This window comes from Melitaea cinxia, chromosome 7 (genome assembly GCF_905220565.1).
Source record: "Melitaea cinxia chromosome 7, ilMelCinx1.1, whole genome shotgun sequence".
Classification (NCBI taxonomy): Eukaryota; Metazoa; Arthropoda; class Insecta; order Lepidoptera; family Nymphalidae; genus Melitaea; species Melitaea cinxia.
Window position 1 is genome coordinate 7,235,667 of NC_059400.1, and position 12,176 is coordinate 7,247,842.

Below are 12,176 nucleotides of genomic sequence, written 5' to 3' on the forward strand. Positions count from 1 at the left end.
TTAACACGATTATAATGTTTGATTAAACATTTGTGCCATGGATTCTTGTTGATAACAAAATTCACAATTATTTTAGTGTAGTATTGGAACGTTCCCTTTATGTAGCCGGTTGTAAATTCGATTCTGGTTTTTTGTTTCTCATCTATATATTTATTCTTTTCTACGCATCCTGACATGAATATTACGTTTCATTAACCATGATAACACAACAATGTCGCTGGCAAAGATTTTGCTCAGGATGCTAAGGGTAGGCGTGGGGTTCAGATCTATAACATAGTGACACAAGGTGCAGTGGGGTGTTTGATGTACAATATAGAGCACGTATTAGCTTTCTTTATAGATTTTGAGAGGGCTTTTGACACACTTAGATATTCTATATTATTAAAAAGCCTATCTGAATTTGGAATCAGGAGAAAATCGCTTGCGTGATGTGAAAAGTAGCTAAAAACCGAACATACCGGGTGAGGGCTTTTCATAGATAATCACGGTTCAAGTGACAGAAGATAAAGCACAAGGTCCTGTCCTCGACCTCTTTCTTTTTTTTCTTGCAGGTTGTAATAATAACGAGGTATTTATTACGAGATACTTACAAAGTGGTTTTGATTCGATAGCAAAAAGGTCTGATAAAACTAAATTATTATAATTATGTTAGTACTAGTTAGTGGCAATAGAAGCTCGTTTAAATCTGTATTTAAAGTACACAATTATGAATGTCTCTACAACCTTGTAATAATACGAGTTATAAACATATGGCCTTTAACTATGGTAACTGTGACGCCTAAGAATTAGTAGAAAAACTGACATACCTTGGACTTGTATTACTCGTAACGATCGAATGAGTTGGAAAGAACACGTCAATTATGTATGTGATAAATTAAGAGTGTTGCTTGGCAAATTTTCTTTGATAAAATATAAATTACCATCAAAATCACTCTTATTACGGACTTTTAAATATAGTCTTGATAAAATATTTTTACTACAACTGAGACTTATATGAAAAACGATTATCGTAAATTATTTGCATTTCGTAAGATAATTCGAAAAAGCTGAATTAGTTCTGCTAATTGAAGAATATTTTAACTAAAAACTACAAAAAAATAATAATAATGAAAAAGTGTACTCAATATGGAGAGAGCATAGAGTAAAAGTTCAATTACCTAATAGTAATTTATATGGCCAAAAACGATTGAATTATGTGATACCATACCTAATAAACCAACTCTCTAAGAATATTAAAGAAATTATAGCTTCTAATAACATTAAATACGAACTAAAAAAATTTAAGGCTAACTTGGAAAGTAAACAAAGGACTCTTTATAATGGATAACTTTTGCGGATTTTATCGTGGTTTATTTATTTTTTTTTTTTTTTTATAAATGTCCGACGTTTCGAATACTTTAAAGCAACCATAGTCACGGCTCACTTTTATTGTAATATACAGAATTCCCTATTCTCAATGTAAATGATTAAATATGAGGTTTTTTGCTTCTAAATGTTCTACTGTTAGCATCATTACAACCTATACAGTACACTGCTGAACATAGGCCTCCACAAGCTTACGCCAAAATTGCGTGAACTTATGTGTTTTGCCCATATTCACCACGCTGGGCAGGCGGGTTGGTGACCGCAGGGCTGGCTTTGTCGCACCGAAGACGCTGCTGCCCGTCTTCGGCCTGTGTATTTCAAAGCCAGCAGTTGGATGGTTATCCCGCCACTGGTCAGCTTTTTAAGTTCCGAGGTGATAGCGGAACTATGTTATCCCTTAGTCGCCTCTTACGACACCCACGGGAAGAGAGGGGGTGGCTATATTCTTTAGTACCGTAGCCACACAGTACTGTTAGCAACAATAATTTAATAATCTTCTTTTTACTTTGTTATATAGTTCAAGATCGCTTAACGTGTGTTATCTATCAATTATTGTCTTACTCATTGCCGACGGCCGGGTGAACGGAAAAACTCTTTTGTATTTATGATTACACCCTCGACGTAAAACTGGTATATAAAATTTTGTTGTCAGGGATAAAAAAAAAACAATATTAAAAATAAATATGAATGTATTCTATTTAAAATTAGACTGTTTTAAAATAATACTTTTTGATAATTAACATAGCATCGACTAAATTTTATAAAAACAAAGTCACATAAGAATCGCAAAACATAAACTGAGAAAATATAATTTTTTAATAAAAAAAAAAGAGTTGTCAGTCCTGGTAGTCTCGAAGCGATAAATAATATATTTGGAATGATCCTTCTCTGAGTTGTTATAATACATTTCTAAGCCGCTGTGAAAAAGTAAAACGTTGACCTTTTTATCTGAAATATATTTTTCAACTATGATCGGTCTATTGATAGCCTCAGTCTCCATAATAAATATTTACCGCCCAATCTGACAAATTGACGGACGTATGCGCTAAATCAAATAAGATATAAAATCACTAGTATAGTAAAAACATAAAAGCGTTGTTTTAAGTTATCAGACAAATATTATATGTAAATGCGAAAGTTTTAAAGCATGCATGGATGGACGTTTGTTACTGATTCACGATAAAACTACTGGACTGATTGTAATGAAACTTGGTACACAGATAGCTGGAGGTAAGAATAACAGATAAGCTAGTTTTCATCCCGTCCCAACCCGTCCGTCCCTACGGGATCAGACGTTACGCAGGTAAAACCGCAAGGCGCAGCTAGTCACCAATAATTTACAGTTACGGAAATCGATTAAAGTTTTGCAAACACAGGATATTAAAACTAAAGAGGATAGTGGTCTTTACCAGGTGTTAATGATAACAGACGTAAATGCAAGTTTGAGTGAATTCAACCATAGTTATGAAGGCACGGCGGCACATACGAAAACTGACCAAAAGCAAATATTTTTTGTCCGTATCTCCAATTGAACCTTTAGTTATCGTCGTTAATAATTTTTTTCGCAGAATACAAAAATGATATACATATTTATAATACATACCAACTACCTAATAATTTTTGTTATATTTTAAGTTAGTTTTAAATTGCCTTATTTGGCCTTATATCGAAAAACAATATGCTATTATTGTCTAAACGTCAATATCACACAATTCAGTCTCGGATTCTAATATCGTATATCAAAAGTTATTAGATATTTAGCACGTACATACTGTGGGTGCTTGAACATTAATCTCAATTGAGCATACAAAGACCATAGACGAGGGTAACCATACATATGTATAAATTGTAAATATTCTATTGATCTCATCTCTGTGAAGTATCGATGATGTAATGTATGTTTGGTTAGAAGGAAAATTTTCTTTATATCACGTCGAGAGATGATTAATTTATGAAGATGCAATGTATCAAGGGACGCCACTTTGCATTGAAAATATGGTTTTAATCTAGATTTTTGTTTGCTTAAACACTTTCTTACGTAAATTTTATTATAAAAACGTTAATATTAAAAGTCTTTGTGTGTACTATGTATTATGGTTATTCTCGAGTTCTAGTGAGACAAACAAACAGGAATTGATTTTTATATAAATAAAATATACATATATGTAGCCTTGTAACTTAACGTACTGGTGTAAATAAAATAAAATATTTTTTTGTGTTTCTATTACTAATATAACGAGATATAAATAATAAACCTTTGAGCAATCGAACAAATCTCATAGTAATACGAAATTGCCTTTATTTCATTTATTTTTTCAGTGACTTGATCAAAACTTAGATATGGCAATGGTTTTTTTAATCGTTTTTATACAATCAAGTAACCTTTAACCGCTGTCTGTGTGTTTGTATAAAGTTATTAGAGGCTCCATACAATGTTGATCTAGATGCGGCACGAATACGATCTAAATTGCCTTGTACGGCAACACAGTTAAAGAAGAGGGCGTTCTAAGCCCTACTATGCCTCCAGCGAAATTAGATTGAAGCAAAGTAAGAGGTTAAAAAGAAAAACAAAAACATAATCAATGTTACTTACATTTGTTTCAAATAAAAATAGCAATAGATAGTATTGAAGAATAATTTCGGAACCTATTGTTTGCTGATTAAGTAAACTGATCTTTAGCTCTGATATATGACTAGGTACATGAATATCATACATAACACGTGGTTCAATAAGTCCCGAGACTAAGTACTAAAAAAAGGTCTTTTTTATAAAATTAATTTCTATTCATCAACATAGTCTCCTCCAAGAGCGATACAGTCCCTCCAACGCTTTTCTAACTTTTCTATCCCATGTGTGTAGAACGATTTGTCTTTGGCTTCAAAATAAGCCTCCGTTGCTGCGATAACTTCACTATTTGAGTCAAATTTCTTACCCTGAAGCATTTTTTTGAGGTCTGCAAACAGCCAGTAATCGCTGGGGGCCAAGTCTGGCGAATAAGGGGGATGAGGAAGCAATTCGAAGCCCAATTCGTTAATTTTGGCCATCGTTCTCACGGACTTGTGACAAGGCGCGTTGTCCTGGTGAAACACCACTTTCTTTTTGTTCATGTGAGGCCGTTTATCCGCAATTTCGTACTTCAATCGCTCCAATAAGCACATGTAATAGTCACTATTTATATTTTGCCCCTTTTCAAGGTAGTCGATGAAAAGTATTCCATGCGCATCCCAAAATATAGACGCCATAACCTTACCGGCCGATTTCTGAGTCTTTGGACGCTTCGGGCGGCTTTCACCAGCCGCTCTCCACTCCGCTGCCTGCCGATTGGATTCCGGAGTGAAATGGTATATCCAGGTTTCATCCATTGTTACATACCGACGTAAAAAATCCTTTTTATTATGATTCATCAGCGCCAAACATCGCTCTGAATCATTGATACGTTGTTCCTTTTGATTAGTTGTAAGCAAACGCGGCACCCACTTAGAAAAAAGCTTTTTCATGGCCAAATTTTTATGTAAAATAGTGAAAACACTACCAGCTGAAATCTTCACTATCTCGGCTATCTCTCGCACTTTTACCTTCCGATCTTCCAATACGATTTTGAGGACTTGGTTAATATTTTGTTGAGTCACTGCTTCATTTGGACGACCTGAGCGTTCCCCATCATTGGTGTCCATGCGACCGCGTTTGAAGTCGGCATACCACCGACAAATGGTTGCTTTAGAGGGAGCTGATCCTGCATAACATTTTATAAGCCATTGCTGTGCTTCAACGGTATTTTTTCCCATTAAAAACAATGTTTTATCAACACGCGAAACTCGTTTTTTTCCATTGTATCGAAATAACAACCGTAGCGTCACTTAAATGTTTCAAAATCAATAATTTTATTGTTCCATTTTTAAAAATTTGACACATATTCTTGTATTGATAGCCAGTACTTTTTAAAAATCAAAAGAGTTTTTAATGTATGCGCCATTTCCAGGTTAGTCTCGGGACTTATTGAACGATCTAGTACTTTATTGCACTAAAATATATTTAAAATTTAAATTATTTTCATATATTTTAAAATAAGACATATTATTATTATAAAATTATTCTTTCAAAATATAACATTAAATTCAAATCTGATGTTCTTTAGTATTATTAATAAAAAATAGTTTTTTTTTATTTTTGTCGTAAAAACTTATCTTTTAATGTAAGTGCTATTAAAAATAACAATAACAGTTAGAAGTTTAATTTAATAACATTTACTGAAATTACACACGTTCGATTTATTCGAAATAAATTAAAGTGAGCTGATCGATTTCTCTCCAACTGTAATCAATCTTTTCATTTTATTAATTTTAAAACCTTTAAAATAAGTACCATCAGAAAGGAGGTGGAAATTGTACATTAATTGATAGCAAATAGCAAGTAGTTCCAGTCAATACAGTTTTAATTGGATAAACGGATGCAGAGAACATAATTGGAGCTTCCGGAAGGTTTAATGACTTGGTAAGCGGCCATCTCTATTGAAATTACTCGGTTAATAGTGTTTTTAACGTGAAAGTAAATAATTTCTCAAATTAAGTTACGGCGTATACGATTTATGCAATCTTAATAAACGTAAAATAAATATTTCAGTTTATTTATATTTTGATGCTGGTTGTTATTACTTAATTAGTAAGAAAGCAAAAAGTAAAAGCAATATTATCTCAATAAAATATAATAAGAGTACCTAAGGTAGATTATCTGTAGAAATATTATTTAATATTTAACAGAAATATAATATTACAAACTATTTATAATATTTTACAATTTTTCATATTTTTTATATATAAAATTGTCCATGTCACAATGTTAATTACAATACTTCTTCGAAACATCTTGACCGATTTATGAAATTTTGGGTGCATATCGGGTAGGTTTGAGAATCGGCCAACATCTATTTTTCATACCATCAAGTTATATGGGAGGAGGGGGATTAAGGAGGTTAACAATATATATAACAAAACAACGTTTGCGGGGTCAGCTAGGATTTATATAAAGAAAGAACACAAAAGAACTTAAAATATTTACTCTAATGAGCTTTGCTTTATATTTAGCAGACTTTGCAAAAATGTTACATTATGTCTACACAAAACTAAAGTAACAATTGTCTTTGGAGCTCTGACGAGCCATTGCATTAAACACAAGATTTAAATAAAAATACAGTTACACTGAGTTAAGTTTCTCTACTTTTCAAATGGCTTTGAGAAAGATAATTTCAAAATTAATGCAATTTGATTAGGAGAATAAATAAAATATATATTATTAATAACTCCAATACTTATTAGTTTCTACAAACAGTAGTAAGACAGAATGACCTATGAATACGAAAAGGTTTACGAATAAATAGAAACTTTAAATGCATAATATTTTAATCCAATGTCCGTGTATGAGAGGTATAGGCATATGAAAAATGAATTAAAAACCTCGGTTGTCTTAATGATAACGATATAAGTGAAAATAATTGTCATCAGAATTTTAGTCGGCTCTTATCTCTATTTATCTATAAGTTTTTCCGACATCACGCAATAACTGCTGCAGAAAATTAGATAAGGTTTTAATAGTTATAGTATTTTAGGTCAATTTCAAAGTTTGGTGTATTTTTCATTTAATTAAAATTAATTGAGATCTAAGAACTACTTTTCTATTTATACTAATAATGCTCTACTTAACCTTTTTTTTGTCAATATAGGTAGAATTTTATTATATTATAACTTATAATTTTATACTCGGTGGACCGATTTCGATAAATCTTTTTATATATTATATCAAAATCAGATTCTTGTCACGTGGTCATATTTAAATTTAATCGAGATCTGCCAAGTACTTTTTGTCTCGAAGATATGGCTAATTAGTCATAAGTCCGTTCATTGTACTACACTGCCTGTAACTATCTTTATGCTTTGTTTGTAATATATTTCTAGTGTACAATAAATTATAAAATAAAAATAAATAAATAATACGTACTTATTTGACGATTTATTCGTCCGCCTACGTTGTATTACTGGACTTCGTAATGGAAATCAGTTTTTTTGTTTGCAAGCAAACATAATTATAAAATGTCACCTTTTTATATAAATCCGTGTAGTGTAATGTGTACTTACATCAGAACGATTGTATAATCTCTTATTTTAATACAGAACAGTTTGCATTGTGAAAGGCATTTTGAAATGTATAAAACATTAACATTTCTCCTTTTGATGCTCGTTTTGTACTGTTTAGTGCTTTTGAAGGTCCGTTCGGTTAAAGTGTTAGCTAAGTTTTTTTGTTTCTATATTACAATGGATTTATAATTTTTTTTTCCTGTAACTTGGTTAGCAAACAAGCGTACAGGTACCTCTATATACGGTTATAAGCATTCGAGTACCTGATGGAAAGCGATTACCGTAGATTATAGAAGTCTGCAACACCAGAAGCATCGCAAGCGCGGTGCCGACCCTATCCCCAATTCCCCAGGAGCTCTGGTAACCTTACTCACCAATAGGAACATAATACTGCTTAAACCAGTATTATTTAGCTGTGGTCTTCTGTAAGGTCGAGGTACTACCTCAGATGGGCTTCTTCATATTTTTAGCAGGATATTTCCTACTGTGCCCTACCTCAGTTAACAAAGAGTTAGAGCACTTTAATAACTTAATGTTTTTTTCTTTTAATCACATTAATACTACACGGAACTAAACTCAATTAGTCAGTCCTCCTAGTGCTAGGCGAAAGATTTCCGTATATAGTAGAAGGGTTGGAATTTAATTCTCTACGTGCTTCTCTGCGGGTTGGTGAATAATTATTACTACCCTACTATGAATAGTGATAGTTATCAGATTTATGATGACAACCGGCACCGATTGCCCGATCTAAATCTAGACCAGAAATAAATGTTGGTGCAAATACAATTATCTGCAGCGAACGGGAATGGAACCTTCGACAGCTGGCATTAAGGCAACACGACAGTAACCGGAAGTTTATAAGGACGTATACAGCTCAAGCTCAAAGATCCGATCTTTGCGAGTGGAGAGCCTCACGGGCGCGCGTATTCCTGCAGGAAGAGACCGGACCTTATACCTGGTCTTTAAGCAAGAGGAGAAGAGGTTGCTGACTGACCAGGGATACGGATCCGGGGAGGGATCGCGCGTCTTAACCATCCACGAGGCGCAGGGCCAGACCTACGAGGACGTCATAGTCCTCCAGACGAAGACGAGGAGGCTCAGGATCCAGGACAGCGTTTCGCACGCTGTAGTCGCGGTGACTAGACACACCAACACCTGTGTCTATTACACCGACGACAGGGACGACGCAATTGGTCGCTTTGTGGCGAGGGCAGTAGAGACCACGGACAAGGAAATACTCGAGCACAGTCTCAAGATGGCGATTCATCATAGAGACGCCGCCGTCACTGAGAGTGTGCTCGATATGTTGAAAACTTTTGGCGTGTGAAGAAATTTGTTTCAGTGAATAAATAGGGTGTACATAAACATATAAAGTTAGTGTTAAATTAAATAGTATTAATTACATATTACAAAACGTGTGCAAAATAATTTTACATGTGTACCAAATTAATTAGGATAAATTATATAATATTGACTACAAAAAAAAAAAAAAAAAAGTTTACTAACAGTAACCTAGGCTAAGTGTATATTGTAAGTAGGCCAACAGGCCATAAGTGTATATATAAGTGTAAATATAAACTTAGATAATAAAACTGACAGTAGGAATACAAAAAATATATAATATATAGTAATTAATATATATAGAAGTAAATTTAGTATAACTTTAAATTTTTGGTCGGTGGACTCACGTAGGATTAGAGATACTAAGTCTAGTTTAATTAGTCCTCTAAGTTGCATGTGTAAGTACCAAGTTATCGAAACTAACAAACTAATATTGGAATAATAAAAGCACGGGCATTATGAGCCCGTGGATATATATTGTTATATAAAAAAAAAAAAAAAAAAACACGACAGTAACCAGCATTGACGGCTCGATGAGGCGAGACCTACATGGAACTTTCGTCTAGCTTATAACGTTTATCTAGTAACAATTTATTATTTTTTAGATGATGTCTGTTTCTAAAACAGTTAACAGACTTTAAAATTAAATACAAAAATAAATTTTAAACCAATGCTACGCTACATAACATATTCAATGCAAAACTGCTTCATCGTAGAACTTTGTCCGCACTCTCTTGTGGTCAAATTATTCTGTTAATTTTATTAATTTCTCATAGTTTCACTTTGTCCAACAATTTTAGTGTTGGAACAAGCTCAAGTAGTTTAAAGCAATTTATACTTCATGTCACTATGATTGAATTTTATAAAATTACCTAACAGACAAAAATTTATATAAAATATTAAAAAAATAATTGAATAAATAAATCTGAATTATTTTTTTAATTAACGTTCTGATGTAGTGACAACGACTTGTTTAAATAGTTTAAAAATACGTTAAAACCATTGTTGAAAAAGCAACGGAACAGAATAAAAACCGAAACATTAATAGCATAAAATTATTAAACTCGTCCTTTTATGAGTAACAAGTAAAACAGACGAGTAAAATACAGTCGGTACAACTAAATGTCCGAATTTAATTGCTGCAACCATTTGCCTGCTCAGCAATAATATTTAAATACAGCTTTACATTGCTTTAGAGAAAAGAACGGTGACATTGTATTTTATCATATTAATTTAAAGTTTGAATTTGTATTAAGAAATAATAAATAATTGTGTTTGCTCGCGAATGAAAAAAAAACCGACTTCAATTACATCAGTAATAGAGTAGTACAAGTAATACAACGTAAGTAGACGAAAAAAACTAACAAACGCACTAGTCGTCACTACGACTTTCTAGGGTTTCTCTCGATTTCTCTGGGATTCCATCATCAGATCCTGGTTTCCTTATCATGGCACCACACTGTCGATATATCTTTTCCAATAAAAAAGGATTACCAAAATCGGTTCATAAACGATAAAGTTACCCCGAACATACATATATACTTGTAGGATCGAATTGAGTAACCTCCTCTTTTTTTAAGTTGAGAATCGGTATAATTTTGTATTTGCATCGAAATTGCATCGATTTTGAATTTCTTAAGTAAAACAATTCAAAAACGGGATATTTTTTGCGGAGCTCGATATTTCGACATTAACTACAGATGTCTTGTTAAAAAAAAACTTAAGTAAGTCGATTAGTGTATATAACAAGCATATCACACTTACCATGAAACTATATAGGCAAAGGAGGTTTAATAGTGTCGCTCAATTGACTAGTGTTGGAGACTTTGGTTATATGAGCATAATTTTACGACATTTCATCTTTACTCAAAAAAAAGTAAACATTTTTCCTGTATTGCAATGTTACTATAGAGGATCAATCGATAGATACTGGTGTACATCTAGAAATAGGCACTATCTATACACTCCGAAGCGGTCAACATGGAAATGCCGAGAATGGTAAATCGTACGCCACATGGCGTCAGTACCGCATAAGTGCTTTTTGATAGACAGCCGCTCCATGTCCGGTCGCATTGCTCCATCTACAGAGAATTTTTCATTTACTCACTATTTTGGATTAATTTCTTTTAACGGATTATTCGGTATATTATATATATATATTAATAATATAATTAATAAATATTAATAATATAAGTAATGTTACTTTTTTAACACTGATAGAATAAAATGACGGTACAGCTGTGACTATATATATACTAACTCCACTAATAACTCATTAGTAACAAATTGATGTAAATTTAAAATGCGAAGAAGAGTACAAAATAGAATATTTAAATTAATATATAAATGCATAATGGAAGATTTGTTATATTAATATTCACGAAACGAAGTTCACGTACTGCTGTGATTAATCACCGAGAGCGATAAACAATTTCAACGATAAACGAAAATAAATAACCCGAAATACATTAGAAAAGCAATGTTTGCTAAAGAACTCCAGAAAGTTATCACGTTTATTCGAGTTAACATAAACAGCAATTACCCGACACCAAACGTTCCTTGGGAGGAAACGAACATTCCTCGGGGTAAAAGCGGAAAAACGCTGCGGAGAAAAAGTTAAATAGATATTTTATCACTTTTATAGCCACTTACTTTGAGCCAAGCGTGAAATATAGTGACTGGCGGTTAGGTGATTGCGTATGCAGCGTGATTTCTGTGCTGTTCATTAGGTAAGTACTAGAAACGATATATTAGAGCACTTTAATATGCACGCTGTAGCTCAGACAGGGAAGTCGCTAATATATTTCTTTTTCTGTTTTGTATACAATTGGATAAATGCTGTTAGTATTTTTATGCTAAAAATATTTTATTCTAGTTGTAATTGATACCTTTTATTTTCATTTAGCATTTATTATGCTACTTTGATTAACTTCCATTAATTATATTTTAGTGTCGTTTTCTGTGACTATATATGTATACTTTAACCTATATAGTATGTCTAATTTTTTAAATTTTTATAGCCCCTTATTCAGCGAAGTGTTTGCATAGTAGTCATTGACAACCGACACGAGGGTCGCAGATTCGATCTAGCTCATAACAAATATTTGCGTAACAAATATGGATGTTTGCCGTGATTTGGACACGTGTTTGTTTTGTATGTGTTTCCGGATACCTCAAGCAGGATTTTTTCTACCGATAGTTCCTTTTTTTTAATACTGAAGTTTAATGAACAATAGAAATAACATAACTCCGTTTTGAGCATTGCTGTAGTAGTAAAAAACGGAACAACTGTTTTTCTCTTTCTATACTAAGATAAAAATATCTTTAGAGTGGTCAATTTG

General features: G+C 32.7%; 1 long non-coding RNA gene across 1 annotated transcript; it reads right to left on the reverse strand.

Moving 5' to 3' along the window:
* Positions 1-10,665: 10,665 nt before the first annotated feature.
* LOC123654943 lies at positions 10,666-11,573 on the reverse strand. Its single transcript, XR_006743291.1, has 2 exons — positions 11,488-11,573; positions 10,666-10,916 (listed from the first exon to the last, which is right to left on the reverse strand). It is a non-coding gene; the product is annotated as an uncharacterized LOC123654943 (long non-coding RNA).
* Between the last annotated feature and the right edge of the window lie 603 nt (positions 11,574-12,176).